General features: G+C 31.4%; 1 long non-coding RNA gene across 1 annotated transcript in view; it reads left to right on the top strand.

The window, feature by feature from the left end:
• LOC142329773 (uncharacterized) overlaps positions 1 to 19338 on the top strand; it is a 297912-nt gene that overhangs the window by 161738 nt on the left and 116836 nt on the right. Inside the window, exon 2 of the long non-coding RNA XR_012757590.1 lies at positions 8470 to 8528. This is a non-coding gene — a long non-coding RNA (uncharacterized LOC142329773). The remainder of the gene's footprint in view (positions 1 to 8469; positions 8529 to 19338) is intronic.

Genomic DNA, 19338 nt, shown 5'->3' with positions numbered 1-19338 from the left:
TAAAAGATTATAACATACATTTTTTAAGTTCCTGATGATGGAATTTTATTCTAAAAGCACTTGAACGTATATGTAAAAGAATTTTTGGTAAGGGGGTTTTTTAATTATTAATTATATAATCATACTGCCGGCCATGCTTGATGAAATTATTATAAATTAAATATTACTAATTACAAATGTAAGATCCGTAAGTAATCGCTTACTTAAATTTAATTTATTAATTTATTGGACACACATAATGTTTTTGATGATTTTATTTTGCTTTCATACGGCTACTAAGTTTTATATTTTTCGTTTACTTCCCTATGTTTATGAATAACAGTATCTGGTTTTAATATTTTGTTTAATTCAGGAACCTGTTAATCGATTTTATTAGTAAATAATCATTTTATAAAGTATCATCATACGGCTACTAAAAGTGGTTTACGTAAAATAATAATCATATTTTATTTTAGCATAAACACGCATGATTAATAAATAGTACATGACGTGTAAAGGATTTTGAGAGAGCTTATAGATACAGCTCGCCAATAAACTAGTAAAGGTTTTCTTTACGTCAGTTCAAACATAAATGAAATAGACTTTAACCATAGTTTATCCCGGTTAAGTTATCAATGATGAAACAGACGAAGCTCAGTTCACAGGCCCGTTATCTTAACAAAAAAATCTTTTGATTTTTTTAAAATATATTATTCTGTGTAAAATTTATGTTTATCGTACCTAATCTAAAACTATTGATTTGTTCTAAAATTATTAAAAATATTTAATAAAAATACGATTTATTAATGATTTCTTTGCGCACCTAAATTAGGAAATATTGTTATAATTACTACGTTAATCAAATTTATTAATTTTTAATTCATGAACATTGGGAATATTTAGTATTTAAAACGGCTTCAAAATATCTATAATTCCATAATTTTGTCTTACTTGTATTTCTTGTTGTAAAACGTTTAATTCTTTTGTTTTCTAATATTGAAAAATTTTTTATATTTAATATCTAGTGAAAATCTTCCACATTTTGGTGTGTTTTGTTTTTAATGATTTCGAAATTCTTCTATTTGTATTTAATTTCCGTGGATTTCATTCATACTAATTTAGACAGTATTAAATTTTCTACAAGTTTTATTTAAAACTTATATCTGTTTATTAACCGTTTAACAAAGTTATTTTAATTTATTTTTTAACAAAGTTAATTTAAGTTATTTTAAAATAATGTGTTTTTCGATCTAATATTTTGTCTTCACATTTCTCAAAAATTACTAAAAATCAGTACTGGAACCTATATTTTTCAATTTTTCAAACAGATTTCATATTAAACCACTAAATTTACCCATTAATTACGTCCCAAGAATTACAATTTGGCTTAATTTTACTGATGAACAGAAATAATGGTAAGATATTTCGCCAGCCGAAATTCGCTAATGAAGAATTTCCGAACCTAAGTTTTTATGACCTTTATTTTCACCGGTAGAATATATCCTGAAAGTTTATTGCATATTTCGTGAATCACTCTGTAGAATATTATTAGTCAGATAAATGTGAATTTAGGAGAAATTTAGAGTATTTCTCCAAAATTTCTAAATTTACAGTTCTGGGACTTATTATTTTATGTAATTCTCCGTGTCAATTTTTCATATAAAACAACTAAATTTACCTCTTAATTTGGATCCTAACAATTACAATCTGGCTTAATTTGACCGAAGGTGTAGAAATCAGGACGAAATTTTCGCCAGCCAACAATCAATAACAAAGCGTTTCTGAACTTTTTTATATGATCTTCCTTCTTTATTTTTACCGGTTCAAGTTATCCTGAAAATTTGTTTCAGTCTTGGTGAATTACTTTTTATAAGGATATTAAATTATATTGCCAAGATAAAGTTATCAGCTACGTATAGAAAATAAGCATTTAGAGATGTACTACATTTTATTTAATCGGAAGTTTATCTAATTTAATTTAATCTATCCATTTTATAAATGGATAGATTAGTACCGGTAAAGAAAATAAATTGCTAAGAGAAAACACTTATTTGTTATTTATAAGTATCACATTGATAATATGTTTTTATTTCCGCAATTATTTAAATCTAAGTGGAGTTTAATCGCTCCAACAAAAATCACGAGGGCGAATTCGAATCGGGTAGGTGGCCTGTCGAATGATGAGGCGCACCCTTTGATGACTTATGTTTTGGGTGCTGAAAGCCAGGCCACAGGGCCATATTGTGTCTTGGACCAGATAGCAGCGGCCACGACTTTACCTGTGGCGAGCCTGGCCACTTGCGAAAAGATTGTATGCAGCAGCCTCGGTGTCTCACAAGCAAACTGCATGGACATGCTCCTGGAAGCCGTAGATTTAAGGCGGCTTCGCCCACGTTATGAATCCGCTGGAATTTGCACACTGCTGCGGTATCTGTAGGGGACTGCCCCATCCGGGAGGGGTGGGAGGCTCCGGCGTCACCAATGTTGTGGTGGGGGTTCGCTTGCAGACGCCATTGGGGAGGAATGCACGACCGTAGTCCCGGTGGCTCTCCGGGGGGTTCTCCATTAGAGACAGGGCGTCAAGATTGGTATCCCGGCGGGGAATCACTCGGGGTTCCCTGACTAGAAGCATAGCGTGTAACACAAGAACGAGTCCCGGCTACCTGGGTGGGGCCTAGAGCCCTACCGAGGTAGGTTGAGGCGAAGGCACCCCTCGAAGCAGAGTTAATGCGTAATTTCGGATCCGGTTCCGAGAGCGAGGAGATTACAGGCGAAAAAAAATTTCAAAACTGTTCGTAAAAATGGGTTCCAAATTTTTATTTTCAATAAATATATTCTATTATTATCATTAATATTTATGTGATTTAGCTTAATTATCAAAGCTCTATATTATTGATACTTATCAAAAATAGAATTTTCTTTTTTATTAATACATTATTTTAATGATGTAAACAAATTTTTAATGTAGTGTTGGGTTGGTGTATAATTTCTAATACAAAGATACTGTGTGTGATTTATTATTCTTATAAGTATATTTTTTTGTAAAAAAAAGTATATATATTAATAATCAGGAAACTAGGATAAGGGGGCGTGTTTCCAGTTCCGGAAACTTGGGATGCCAGGCGCTTTGATTAATGTAACGTCACCAAGTGACAAATAACCGTCTAGTCATATATCATCATTATCTTTGGCCGTATGGCCGACCAAAAATCTACAAATATATTTCATTCAAAACTGTCGTATATTTCTACATTTATATAGCATCCTTCTATATCAACTGTAGGACTATTCTCTGTTATTTGTGTTATGAATTCATCGTATGTAATCCTCTCAATAACATAGATCGCTCTGACGTCACATGTCATTGAAATCAATATGTCAACCGATGTCGTATTGTAGGCCTTTATATATCCATACCGTTCGGTTTATAAGCTTTATGGCTTCACTAATCCCTCTTCTAAATTCGTTTAATAATTAATTGATAATATCATTGGATTATATTACATATTATATTAAAATATTAACTCTGCGTTTAAATTAAATCAACGTTATTTAATTTATTCAAATATTTAAAAATTTGGATAAAATCAATTACAATCGGTTTTCATAAGAATATTTATAAAATAAAAATATATACTTATAAATATAGCGTTTTATTTGAATAAACAACTCAAGTCTCTAAATATATATATATATATTTAATAGACATTCATAATATTCATATCTATATATAGATTGAAAAAATATTTTCATATAGTCCATTACATATACAATCTTAAATTCTTAATAAAGTTAATAAATATTATATTTTTAAAATACCAGAATGGGAGAAATTTTTATTTTTAAATCGTATCACGATTAATTGTTACTTCTCAGTAAATTTATCTAATTAAAATGTAATATGTTATTCTACATAAAATTATATGTCGGTTTTTAATATAATCAAATTATAATGAATATCCAGTTTTAAAACGAACAAAACGTCTGACTGAATTTGAAATATATGTACATTGGTTTTCTTACGAAAAACGAAATTTTTTTTATTATTACGTAATAAAAACACTTTAAACGCTTTTTCCTGATAAAAGAAAATATATTTTTATTGTATAAAACACAAGTGTTAATCTATTACATAATATTAAAAATCCGAAAAAAATATTTAGGGATAAATTGAACATAATTTGATTAATGGTAACCAAATTATTTACAATTAAAGAAATGAAGTGGGCAAAAGTTTGTGAAAAGGTAAAAAAGCGAAATTTATTTATTTCATTCAGAATTTCGGATTAAACATGTATATCGAAGTTTAGTATGATATTTAAATTCGTTTTTGAGATATAAATTTAACACTAAAAAGCGCAGGGTAACGGAAAACAAAGCGGTTTTGACTAGTTTTTGCTTGATGTCTGTACGTACGTTAAGTACGTATGTACGTGTGTATCTCGCATAACTCAAAAACGATTAGCCGTGAAATTTGATGTTGAAATTTTGGATTTATAACTCCTGAAACATCTGGTTGTGTACCTTTTAAAGAACTAATACAGAATGCGCTACTACAGATGATATTGTACTTAAATTACAGCACTTTTTTCCAAAACTAATAACACAATTAAAAATAGTTTTAAAAATTAATGTAGTTATTTCTGAGTAAATGTGTCAATCAGTTTTATCTGTCACCATTAATTTAATTATTATTGGAGTATAGAGTCGTGAAACGTTTGATAAGTTAATAATAATTAGAAAACAGAAGTGAGTGAAATTAAAAATTTAACATTTAAATTTGATTATATAGGTGATATTTTTTTTATATTTTTTGTCTTCAGATTTGACTGGGTTGATGCAGCTCTCCAAGATTCCCTATCTAGTGCTAGTCGTTTCATTTCAGTATACCCTCTACATCCTACATCCCCAACAATTTGTTTTACATATTCCAAACGTGGCCTGCCTACACAATTTTTCCCTTCTACCTGTCCTTCCAATATTAAAGCGACTATTCCAGGATGCCTTAGTATGTGGCCTATAAGTCTGTCTCTTCTTTTAACTATATTTTTCCAAATGCTTCTTTCTTCATCTATTTGCCGCAATACCTCTTCATTTGTCACTTTATCCACCCGTCTGATTTTTAACATTCTCCTATAGCACTGCATTTCAAAAGCTTCTAATCTTTTCTTCTCGGATACTCCGATCGTCCAAGTTTCACTTCCATATAAAGCGACACTCCAAACATACACTTTCAAAAATCTTTTCCTGACATTTAAATTAATTTTTGATGTAAATAAATTATATTTATTACTGAAGGCTCGTTTAGCTTGTGCTATTCGGCATTTTATATCGCTCCTGCTTCGTCCATCTTTAGTAGTTCTACCTCCCAAATAACAAAATTCTTCTACCTCCATAATCTTTTCTCCTCCTATTTTCACATTCAGTGGTCCATTTTTGTTATTTCTACTACATTTCATAACTTTTGTTTTGTTCTTGTTTGTTTTCATGCAATCGTTTTTGCGTAGGACTTCATCTATGCCGTTCATTGTTTCTTCTAAATCCTTTTTACTCTCGGCTAGAATTACTATATCATCAGCAAATCGTAGCATCTTTATCTTTTCACCTTGTACTGTTACTCCGAATCTAAATTGTTCTTTAATATCATTAACTGCTAGTTCTATGTAAAGATTAAAAAGTAACGGTGATAGGGAACATCATTGTCGGACTCCCTTTCTTATTACGGCTTCTTTCTTATGTTCTTGGCTAGTATAAATTTAGTTCTCTCTATGTTAACATACGCGTTCAGTAACTTACGTATATTCTTCATCAATATAATATACAAATTAAATTAAATGTGAAACATATAAAGACCATTATGACTTATTAAATTATATTTTTAATCATCTACTGAACAATGACTTTTATTTATCAGATTCTGAACCAGCAAAGTTAATACGTAGAATAAATACACCCAGCCGAGGTATTGCACCGAGCGGTTTTTATTAGAACTGTCAACCGTTGAGAAGTCATTAAACATTTCGTAACACGTTACAAATTAACTGCTGGCATTAGGAGAAGGAGACGAAGACTGAGAGAGAATGATTGAAAGAGTAGGAGTGAGTTATCACGTAAACATTACTTTTAAGGTCTTCTAGTGGTGATATATAAACAGAGCTGCTCAATCGGGTAGATTGTTGGTATTTTGTAACTTCTTCTTTCTTGTTCTCACTGGTCTCTTCTACCATACCTCCCACAATTGTCTTTGATTAAACAGTTTAATAAAAATATTTGGTCTCAATTGGGTCCCCCTTCATATATGTATATATAATGATATCAAGTGAGATTTTTAAAAATATTTCACGGCTACACCAAATACCGAACCGTGATGGTTATGAAAATCAGTCGGCTGTTTTACAATTTTAGCTGTTTGAGATGTCTCAAAAATATACTAAAAAAATCATTATCTTATTAGTAAAATAATTATAATAATACTAGCAGCAGAGGCGTGCCGTAGACACGCTCTCCGTAGCTAGGCTCTCCGGGCGGGTTGCTCTGGCTGGCGGTGTCTCGAAATGGGATTATTAGGTGTCCAAAACTGTGTGTAAAACTTTTTTTTTTGAATGATGAAAATTGATATACCTCTAGAAATTGATAACGAATTTGGATTTCCTGCTAGTGATCGGTACATTCCGTTGCCTAATTTTTGGTTGTATTATCATAACTAAAAAAATGTATCGCGTAATAAAAAATATTATTATTATTATATATTTTGCATATATATCGATGTATAGTGATTTTCGATGTATAATAATATAGCAATTATGCACCTGACCGGTACGAGATATGTACTAACAAATCGGGATTTTCCGTTAGTGATCGGTACATTCTGGTGCTAAGCTAAGGGGACGGACACACACACACACACACACACACACACACACACACACACACACACAGACAGGTACACATACAAATGCTCTTTAGTAGGGTGGATGGATGTATTTTGGTTTGATTGTAAGTGGTGAAGTTGAAACACATAACATTCTACTGAAAGTTGTATTTAATCGATTAATTTTTATCTGTTATTATCGAGTACTCTTCATACGCACGAGAGTTTTGATTTTTATAATAACATATGAAAAATACTATAATTTTTGAAAAATTATCTTTGATGTTAAAAACATTTATTTAAAATCGATTTGATAGAATTTTAATTTTTGCTTTCCCAGTTATATCTAAATGAGATAGTAAATAGATCGGTAAAAAAAAATTTTAATTGATTTTTTTTTCAGTTTTGCGCCTTAAGAAGACATTAAAAAATTTTATTAAAAAAAGTAGATTTAAATATATTGTAAAAAACTGCAAAAAATGTTTTTATTCCGATGCTCCCAAGTTCAAAAAAATGTTTTTTTGTCAGACGGACGTTTGTTCGTATGTACGTATGTATGTTGACCTGGATTTGGTCCAAATCTAGAACCCGTTGACCAATTTTTTTCAAACTTGAAGTAGGCAGGTACTACTTTCGGAGAACAGAGTGTATTAAATTTTTTCGATAATTGGAAAAAGGGTCGGGATGTTTTGGCCAAATAAAATTTCAAATCTTTACTAGAGCACTTTAGCAAAAACGTTTTCTTAGAAAGGTTTAAGGTTTTTTCATTGAGGTCACCAAATACCAAAACTTATTATCTAATATTCAACGTCTTTCCAGAAAAATAACTTTATATATTTTTCTGTTTTTAGTTAATGCTTCATAAAAAAAATCCCTTTTGGTGCGCCGGAAGGCGGACGTAGATTTCACCTGTGCTGTGGGAATGGTCAAGGTCAGGAACAACTGACAGGTAGGGAGACGAGAATTACTACAGAAGAAGGAGAAGAGGTCGTTGTGATCATGGAAAGAGGGGTGCCCCAGGGGGTCAATATTGGACCCCGTGTTATGGAATGTGGCTTACGGCAGCCTTTTAGGGGTTAAATTGCCACCTGGAGTTGAGTTAACTGCTTATGCCGATGACCTTGCAGTGATGGTGACGGGAAGAAATGTTCAAGAGGTTCGGACTCGAGCGAAAACACTGCATCGTGTCGTCCAGTGGATGAAGGATAGGAGACTGGAAGTCTCGGCTCGCAAGACAATTATGATCCCGGGGAGGAGAACATCCCTCAATTTTCGGTTGAGCTTTTAGGCACGGAGTTAGCTTTTTAGAGGAAACCAAATTAATTTTTTTATCTTCAAATTCTGTTATAAATTAACGATACTTTAATACGGTTGACTAATTTCATTGTGTTTTTTAATCGCCTAATATTAAATTTGGAATCTCATAGAGTCTAACGCTGCGAGATTTCAACATAGTATATGAAATTTATTTTCAATGTAACTTAACGATTTTTGATTAAGCTAACACAAGAATTTCATGTTGCAATACTTCTTTTTACCATTCAAATTTGATTAAACAAACTAAAGTTTATTTTCTTATCATTAATTTAGAATCATAATTTATTTTATTTTTTTTTCAGTTAAAAGATATGTAATCAAAGTGATCCGAAGAAAATGTTAATGAGTGAACAAATTTCTGGTAAGCAAAATTTCTTATTCGAATTTTTTAATAAAAATTTTTAATTTTAAGATTATTTAATTATAAATATGTGAAGAAAATTATTTAGTATTATTATTATTTTTGTAAAGAAAAAATAATTTGAAAATTATGTTCGGTTGGATTATGTTTCTTTAAGTTACGGTTAGTTCTTTGATGCGTAGGAATTTTGACTTGGATTTATATTAAATATCATGTTAAATATTTGTCTACGCAGACGACCGTTGAATTAAGAAACGCTTGAAGCGTTAAATTTGAAAATAAGCCGCCCTGAAAATACATCCCTTTACATGTGGCACCCTCCTCACATACTATCAGTTTGAGATTACCAGACTAAGATTCTTATTCGCGATTCGCGTTAGAGCATGAAACATCTCTTTTGAACATAAATGTTTTACGGTGATATGTAATAAGGAAAATATAAGATTACGTTTACATTATATTGATTTTTTATTATTTTTACTTATCGGTTAAAATAAATTACACGCAACGTATGAAGTTTTACCCAGAATTTAAGGTAAAATCATTACTGAAATAAATTTAAATTTGGTAAGAACTCATTTTGTATAGCGATAAAAAAAAATAACATTCATGTAGCAATAAATTATGATACTTATTTTATATATATATATTCAACTTTTTTGAAACCACTTTAATCAATCGTTTTAGCAATAATATCTGCATTTTGAAATGTAACGCTTTTACGTTAAATATGGAAGTTATTGTCTCGAAGATTTATTAAGGATACTTAAAAAGTGTATAAAAAATAAACTGCACTGATTATTTTTCTATTTTTTTATTTTTAAATTCGGCACCATATTAAAGGTTATTGAATACTTTTAAAAAAATACTGAGGGTTTCAAAAATATATATTTAAGTTTTGATATGAATTAATTTAACGTTTTTAAATACCGATTAACACTTTTTAAATTTATTTTATCTTACATTTTTAGAATTAATTCCTTTAAATTTGGGTTACACCTAGATTGCCTTATGAGTGGAAAGGTCACGTACTGGAAAAGAAGAAACAGATCGATTAGAAATTCAGACAAAAAAAACCAAAGGTTTTTTTTATTTTATTTTGAATAATTATTTAATGTTTATTATTTTATTTTATTTTTTAATTAAGTTTCCGTTGTTTGGATTTAATTTATGATTACCCAGGGTTTATGTGGAGGCTCCTTCTTCAGGTTGGATAGTTTTGGATGGTATTATATTGAAATTAGGAGATTATGAATTTATTCGTTGGATTCCTGGCAGTTCCCCTACAGCTTTTTATTTCACCATTTCAACGACCCACACAAGCGTTCAATGGTTTGAGTATGAACACCACTACGAGGACCAACGAAATGGTTGTTATTTACTTCTTTTACTAAAAGTGCTGTATAAGTTTCCATTTTTGTGCGATTACCTTCTGCTATAGCTGCTCCTACTCCTGTCTCTTCTTTAGTTTTTATGTCTTATGTGTAGCGGTTCTTAGTTGTCTCTCTCTAACGAAGCCTTTCTAGATAAGACCTTCTTGAAACCGATATGAACGTATGGGAGGCGGCAGTTCAGGAGGACTAGTGACAGCAATATTAATGCGATCCAAAGATCGCAGAACAAGATAATGAGATAATGACTTAATTACCTCGCTTCGTCAGGAATTCTGAAATACAAGAATACTTGAAAATCCCTTGTGCTCGGGATGAGATTAACCGTTGCAGTTCTAAATACGCGGTTAGACTAATAGACATTAAATTCTCCTGCTTTGAACCTGCTAGATAATAGCGATGACAGTGAATGACTGAAAAGAGTTCCTGTGCTGGGCCTTACTGATGGTCATTGAAGATAATCAATTTTCATGTTTTTTCGTACTTTCTGAATCTTGTGCATTTACCTGTTTCTGATACTATTTTTTGTTTCCGCTGTTGCTACCTATTTACTGTTGTTTTAATACGATTACCGTTTGTCGTTTTCTTGTTTTATATTCGCTTATTTGTCAGGTATTCAGTTATGTCTGTGTTTAATTTTTTACTCGTTCGTTTATCTATCTGCGTTAATACACGCATGAGGATCTTGTATTTGATAGAAAACATCGCATGCGAACCGCATATGTTTGGCATATGCCAAACCAAACATAACCGCATATGTTTGGCATATGCGGTCCATAAATTGGACGCTTCTAGAACCCGGTAATGTTAGTGCTTTTTACATAATAAGTGTTTATTGAAACTTAGTTGTTACGATAAGTATATTCATTAACACGTGCGTATTATTATGATCTTTTAAAAAATTGCAAAAAAATATGGGGATACCATCGGATGGCCATCTCAGATGTGATATTTTAACGTATTGTTTACTTATGTTTTCGTCGGAGAAAACCGATTGTACATTTTTTCACTACATCCTGACTCCCTTAGGGGAAGACACCCTCCCCCGCCCGATCCGTTACTAGCCCTTAGGGCTTTACCGGAGGTCATCTTCAAAACCTCGGCTGTTGACATATTCCAGTCCGATTCAGCCAGGATGTCATCGATGCGAATTCCAGGAGCGAAAATTCCATCAGTGTTACCACTATTTAATGAACTAAAAACAAAACAAACCTTACCTAAGCTTAACTAAGACTGAAAGGAAAAAAAATTCCTACGAAGTATGTTTAGGATTACAGAAAATACAGCCTGTATGAAAAAAACTTTTCCGATACAAAAGCCAAAGGTGAAAACTTTTGTCTTTAAACACAAAAGGAATACGGGTAACATTTACCAAGCGTGAACAAAGACTAGATAGAATCAGGAAATATTTATTTCTATTTTATACTGAAAACTATTCTTAAGGTGCGTAAAACTTGTTATAAACTTGAATAATTGTTAGTATCACAATAATTTCCGGCTATGTATCTTTATGCTATAAGTAAATCCAGTACTACGATAAAAAATAAAATAACAAGTTTTGAAGCTATTTATTTATAACACGTAATATTTAATTTTATAAATTATTTGAAAATATTTATAATAGAACAACCCGAAGAAACTAATTTAAAAAAAAAATCAAAATTATTAAATCAGTTCAGTTGTTGAAGATTTGAAAGCTTAAGGTAAACAAAAAAGTAAAAAAAAAAACGAAAAAAATTGTAGATCTTTTTTTTAAAGCCAGTTGAAAATTAAATTAAAAAATCATTTACTCCTCTGCTGGTGAGATTTTAATTAATTAAAAATGATTTCTGAGTCTTTATATTACTGTTTTATGTACATAAATACTTTGTGTAACTAATACTCTCAAATAATATATTCTTCTTTTTTGATTTTATATATTGTTTATTGTTATCTTCTTACATTTGCTTCGCTATTATTTTATTCATTTATTACTTTTATATATTAATAACCCTATACTATTGCTACTACTGTTTTATTAGGTAATACTTTATATTGGGTTGCCGCTCTGCATAAAGGTTACCACGCACCTTTCCTTGATCCTTCTAGGCAAGTACTGAAGCAGCTTCTTCAGCAGTTCAGTAGAGTAATGCACCAATCCATTCCTGTTACAATCTATATAATTTATTATTAATAAACAAACTGATAGTAATCTAATATTTATTAAGAGAAGATAGTTTTTCTATAATGAAACTTTCTAAATGCTTTGTATAATATTCTATAGATATGTATAATAATATTCTTATAATTTATCTTGCAGGGTAAATGATGTTTTAGACAAAATATACAACTATGAGAAAATAATTATGCACATATGTTGAACAAGTAAAAATCATTAAAATAATTGGTTGTTATTTAATATTATTGAGTAGTGTAGCTAAACGATTACTAATACGAAAAAGTTGGGTGCGTTTACTTGTATCGCCAACAGTTTGGGTTATTTACTCGTTATACAGTGCATTCGGAAAGTCGCTGTGCAATATGCTTTAGAATTATCTAGTGAATTCTGTTCTTTTGGCTTTTGTTGCCTTATGGGTTGATTCTTTTGGCATTGTTCACTAGTAAACCAAGACGTCAGTTGTTAAGTTGCGATTGAAAGTGCTTAGTTTCGTTTATCGGAATCAATATTCGCGAAAAACCTAATGATTCTTTCGATAGAGGAACGCATTTTTCTCGTTGAACACATCTTTCGTGAAGGTACAAGTATACTGATTTAGTGAAGCACACGTTTTCTAAAACGTTTTCACATACTCCTATTCCTCACCGTATGCATTTAAAGCTCTTATCGAACAATTTCGGACAAAAGGTTCTGTTGAAGACGTTGATCGAAGCGGAAGATCACTTTAACTAAACGAACGGAAACTGTTTGATAGTTTGAATTTTATCCCTGAAATTCCATTAAAGTCAACACGTAAGTTACAACGGTAACAAGATATTGGACTTGCTCCCGCACAAAATGTAAGAAAAAAACTGAAACTTTTCCCCTACAAAGTATAAAGAACTGAACCTACAGATCATCCCAAAAAAGTAAATCGTTGCCACCGATTAAAATTATTTATCGACCGAAATTCGGTATTTTCCTCGCCATTAAGTTTTTTTACACATGAAGCGTGGTTTCATCTGGATGGGTATATTAAATCACAAAATACACGACTGCGGTCAACAATAAACCCCATGAATTACACGAACAATCTTTACACAAAGCAAATATTGGAGTCTGCGTCGGTGTAATTAGAGTGCGGATTGTAGGTCCAATATTTTTTGAAAATACAGTTAGTAGTGATCGTTATTGTTCTGATTTAACAAACTTCATTAGTCGCTTAACAGAAATGGAAATCAATCGCGGTTGGTTTCAAAAAGATGGAGCTACAGCACACACAGATAACAGGTCAATGACTCTTTTACGAATTGTCTTTTATAAACGAATCATTTCAAGGAATTTTTCACCCGATCTGACTCCCCCAGATTACTTTCTATGGGGGGAGGGGGGTAACGAAACAAGCAATGTTCGCAACAGACCACGCACGATTGACGAACTAAAAACCGCAATAATGTTCTAGAATTATATCAGCTAATTAAATTGTTTGAAAACAAACTGAAACATGTGCAATATTGTATTAATGTTAGAGAGGTCATTTTCAACATCTTTGATAATCTATTTCAGTTATTGTAATATCTGTTTCTATAAAATAATGAAATAGAAATACAAAATAATAATTAAGAAAGTTTCGTCATTACAATTCCATAATTTCAGTGTAGAGGAAGTTTCCGAACCGACTGTATTAGGGTATCAATCACTGTGAATTACTGTGAATTAATGACTGTCAATCATTAGTGAATTAATGATACTATAAATTTGCAAGCATCCGGATATGAGGCTAAACAAAAGCATCCTGTTTGAGAGATTATTATTATTCTAACCCACGTCTAGAATAATTTTGTATCGCTCTATCGCCATTATTTAGTAACGGTGGAGATAAGTAACTGCATGCAGTTGTCAGAGTATAAATAGTTACGTTTGGAATTAAATAAAACATAGATGACGTTGATGGTAATGATAATAGACAATCTATAAATAATTCTGCTGCTGCCATCTACATCGATAATAATCTTCATTGAACTTTTTATATATATTTTTTTAAATTACGCCTCTGAAGATTTTAGAGCTTCCGATAACCTGTTGCAGCGCCGTTATTGACTAATTTTATCAACTACTTTGAACTACTGTTCTTTGTTGTTACTTCTACCTAACATGCACGATAATATAATCGAATTATTTATTTTTTATACTACTCCACTATGCTAATAAGACTTGGTAAATTTCAGTATTAAGCGTACCTATATCTTCTCAGTATTAGGAACTATCTGATATCGAGTGGAAATGCATTTTGCAATCGGGTCTTTTCATATTTCTCATGTTTTGCCTTAATATTCACTTATCGAAAAAGAGTTGGTTTGGTCATGGTAGCAGCCAAGTACCCGGCTACTTTTCAACTTATCGATAGTAAGAGTATCGAGAGTATAGCTATCTGTGGTTATGTACGTCTCAGTTATCACGTCTGTGTATTGTTATTAGGATTTGAACATAGTTTTAAAGTAAGACAATCATTATAAACTTAATCGAATGGTATTATAATATTTAATTGTCTAAATTTAGTGTTAAATTTGAATTTACTAATGAAAATAAACTTAAAAGATGTCTCATCGCTTACATTAGTCTATAAATAATAGTTTATTGGCAAACACTTAGATAATAATTTACAGAAGGTGTCGAAAATGATGTCCATTCACTTCTATGCACTCGTCAACACGTTTGACTATGTTTCTTGTTATATTCTGGATGACACTGGTGATGTTTAACTTCAATTCTTGCAGGGTATGTGAATTGCTCGCATAAACGATTCGTTTTATGTAATTCCCACAGAAAGAAGTCTGAATTAGTCAGACAGCGCACCTTGGAGGCCACAATCCTTTAGAAATCCAATAAAAAATCCTGTATCATTTTCCTAGTAGAGCGAGTTGTACGGCAAGTGGCGCTATCCTGTTGCAACCAGCAGTGGTGAGCAGAGGTGAAAGACGCTCATTTTCTTGCTATAATCCTATAGACTGTTGAATAATTTATTAGTAGACGTCAGCATCCACAGTTTTTTAAAAAAAAACAAGCGGCCTTATTATTCGTCGCCTTGAAATCGCCCACCATACGCCTATTTTTTGTGGATGTAGGGGAGATGCAAAGAAAATTTGCTGGTTTTCAGTACCCCAGATCTGGTAGTTCTAACTATTAACATACCGACCAAGATGAAAACCACGCTTTATCTGTGAAGATATTTGATATAAAATGCTAGTGTTGGTCTCTAATAAATTTCTTGAACCGTTGTCAGTAATGAACCCTTTTAGCATAATCGGCATTAGTTAGCTAATGAAAAACCTGCATTCGATACGAATAACATTTCAGCATTCTCCTCACTACAGTGTGAGTTGAACCTATTAATCTAATTTTTGTACACAAAAAAAAATTATTTTTTATTACATTAAAAGTAACGATATTTCTCAAGTTGAGTTACCTATAATTTTTTATTATATCTTTTTACTTCCTTGTCCGAAGAAAAGGAGGTATTGTGATCGCGAAAAATTTCGGTTTTCCGATTTCAACGGAAAAGTCTATTTTTACCATCCCTGAATACATTTTAACTAGTTTCGGTCTGACGTATAAGCCAAGAAAATCATTTCTTTTTAAAAATCACAGCTTCTCTTTTGTAATATACTATTACTTCATCGCATACAATAATAGTAACGATAAAGGGTTCATTGGGGGCTCTCTTTGGCTTCTAATCTTTGCTTGATTAACACCAAAAAAAAAACTTTAACGTTGGAAAGGATCAAGTGAAAATAGATTTACCGCTTTTTGGTAAACAAAAACCGGTTAATATTTAAATCATTATTAGAGTCAAACAAAAGTTGTATTCTTCCTAGTGTAATACGGCGCATTAGGATGGATTATGACTGAACCCCAATCGACTTTAAGTATATTCTTTTTCTTTCTTTTCTTTTCCTGTTTAGCCTCCGGGAAATACCGTTCAGGTACTACTTCAGAGGATAATATGTATGAGTGTAAATGAAGTGTAGTCTTGTAGTCTCACGTTGACCGTTGCTGAGATGTGTGGTTAATTGAAACCCAACCACCAAAGAACACGATCTAGTGTTCATATCCGTATAAAAATAACTGACTTTACTAGGACTTGAACGCTGGAACTCTCGACTTCCAAATCAGTTGATTTGGGAAAACGCGTTCACCCCCTAGACTGGGTGGGTTAATTTCAGGTATATTAAAATCACTAATCATTACTACTAATCATTTACAGTTGAAATACCAATTTTTTTAGTGAAATAGACAGAAAATCAATCTGGGTAGAAGAAATTATTATTTACCATCTCTAAATTTAATTTAAATCCAGATACGTTCGGTTGTGAACTCCAAATCACTCGTACGATTCTGGATACCATTCTTTATAGCCAGCAAACCACTTTCAACCTGCTTTATCTCAGTTTCAGCGCAATATCTGTCTCCTCGATACACAGTAAAATTATTTGGAAAACACTCATACATTATTGAACACTTTTTGAATGCGGTTTTGGTTAGAGTTATAACATTATATGAGGATCCGACAACCAATGCAAAAAACTCTTCCTGAATATTTCTAAGTCTCACATTCTGGTTAAACATTTTATATTCCTTATGGCCCGTTAATATTAAAATATGTTACCTCCCTCCGGGGTTTTACTCTCCTTAACATTGTTAATATTTGTGACATCCTTATAAATCTATAGGTAGAAAGTTTTCCTTAATAAGGACGTATTAACATTCCTTTGAGCCAAACCTCAAGAACAATGATAATAAAAATAAATAAATGGGAAACTATTTATTAGTATCATTCAGTATTATCCTAGTTCAGAATGGAATTTAATAGAAGTCATAATTGATCACTAATTTCTTTGACAAAAGTTAGGTACACTATCGAATTTTAATGGCAGTTGTCATGAATATGTAATTTTTTTTAATTCCAGTTGATTATCGTAATTGATTAAAAGAAACAATGTAATCCTATTAAAACTAGTTTGGTGTATTATTTGGTGAAACATGAGTTACAAAAGTTCTGTAATTTTATTATATTTTAGTTATACAAAGCGTACTCTTATTTAGAGTTATTTACAGTTTTGCAGTAACGTTTTATGTTGCGTAACGTAAAATTATTATGAAAATGATCTTAACCTAATGTTTTTTTAAGGAAACGTTTGGTATGTAATATTATTAATAATTATTATTTTTATTATTATTTTTATAAATTCAAAAAAAAATTTAATTTTTTTCATTTAATCTCTATCACGTTTTAACAATTATTTAGATTCCTGTACTTCTAGTTAGGCACACACCAACATTTTTCTTTTTCTATTATAATTTGTTGAACATTTACTTTTGGTTACTAAAATTCATATTTAGTTTGTTTCTGTATAATTTAATCTGAATATAAGTTTAATAAAAATTATTTTGCTAATAGGGTTTGAAGATATGTGTGTATGGGCGCACTAGATTTTTTTTATTACTCTCATATTTATAAGCTAGTTTGTATTCTACGTATTCATTTCTAAATCGTTATCGTAGGGTTGTCTTTTACAGTACTATTTGTATGTCACGCATTATAATTTGGTTTTGTATGGTCGTTCTATTATATTAGTACAATGCTAAAATAATGCTGTAATAATTCTGTTCATTATTCTCAAACTCTTCCCTAATTCCCTCTGTCCTGCTTTGTCTTTAATTTCCTCTCGCTCCTTCCCATTTTCTGTTTCAGTCACGCTTCTATTTCTCTAAATCTTGTCATCTACGTTTACCTGCTTATGACGTTCCATTTGACAAAATTATTTGTGTAGTAAGCATAAACATGTTCTAGAATTTATTTGCAATTCGTATGCCCTTTATGCGTGTAAATATGAGCCTGTGTGTTTGAGTGTATGTCTGTTCATCCGTATTCTTCATAAATTGACCGTCTTTAACGTAGTACGAGCAGTTTTTTTTACTAAAAACTACTAGAAAAATGTGTAAATTTTTTATATAATACAATATTAAATTTATTCTTATTTCCATTGAAGATACCTAAAATAAATTAACATTTTTGGTGGTCTTAGATTGCAATTTTTTAATATATAATATGGCAATTAATCAATATAGTTTGCAACAGGTACAAACCGCACGTTTCGTTTGGAATCGTTTTAATCAGTCACTAATTTTTTCGTCATTATTTATTACTTATTTATTTCACCTCTGTACCCTCCCAACAAAATTATTGTAACAAGACCGGTATACCGGACCTGAGAAACGGATTCCTACCGATTAAGAAGAAAGTAGTAGAAGATAATAATGGAAGGCATTCAGAAAGGGACTAAAATAAACCCTTTTATTAAAGTAAACAGGTACGTTTAACAATCTCTTTTGTAATACTGCCCACTGACACCCCTAAAAAGATGTTCTTCTGTGAGAAAAGTTACCGAACCCAGGTCCGGAATGCATGGGAATGAAAGGAATCGGTCGATCGTTCTCACGCTCAACTGAGGTCTGATCCTGCCGGTAAAGAAGGTAGGAGTATAAATACTCCGGGGAAGACCAGTTGACAATCAGTCTGCGAGATATGTATGTCTGCGAGAGAGTACTACGATTGAGTTTTAACAGAAGTTATTATACGAGTTTGAAGCGAAAGTAGTCTGCGAGGAGGTCAGTGCGTACTCATTCGACGCGATTTAGGTGACGTTACAAGTAATTCCAGTGCAGACAGTACGTGAAAACAAGAAATGATTCGGTGAGTTATTGTTAGACTTGAAGTTTGAAAGAGATAATGTTAGGGTAGTTTTATTTGTGAACAGCAAAGGTATTTGTTGTGAAAGAACTTTATACTTGCCTTATCTAGTGTAGTATTATTGTTAATACAAGACTAGTGATTAAAAGTGTTAAGACTAGCGGTCATGCTAAGGTCTTTAGTCAATGGAACTGAATTATATTTAACTACCTGTAAATAAATCCTGACGATTACTTTAAATTCTGTTTTGTATGTAATCACTATTTATTGTTATTATTATTATTGTTGTTGTTATTGTGATTACTGTGATTATTATTTGCTTTATTTTTGTCGTTTATTATTATTGTTTGCTATTGTCATTGTCATTATTCTGATTATTATTATTATTGTTATTGATTTGCCTTATTTTGCTTATGTTCTTTAACTAATAAATTGTAATTATATAACCATCTTCAATTGTCAATCTCTTAATATCCTGATTGAGCCGCGAACACGTGACAATATATAGCATTTTGAGCTAATGAACTTCAG

This window comes from Lycorma delicatula, chromosome 9, assembly GCF_047948215.1.
Source record: "Lycorma delicatula isolate Av1 chromosome 9, ASM4794821v1, whole genome shotgun sequence".
Classification (NCBI taxonomy): Eukaryota; Metazoa; Arthropoda; class Insecta; order Hemiptera; family Fulgoridae; genus Lycorma; species Lycorma delicatula.
Note: the sequence above shows the minus strand (reverse complement) of the source record. Positions and strands in the feature narration are given on the sequence as shown.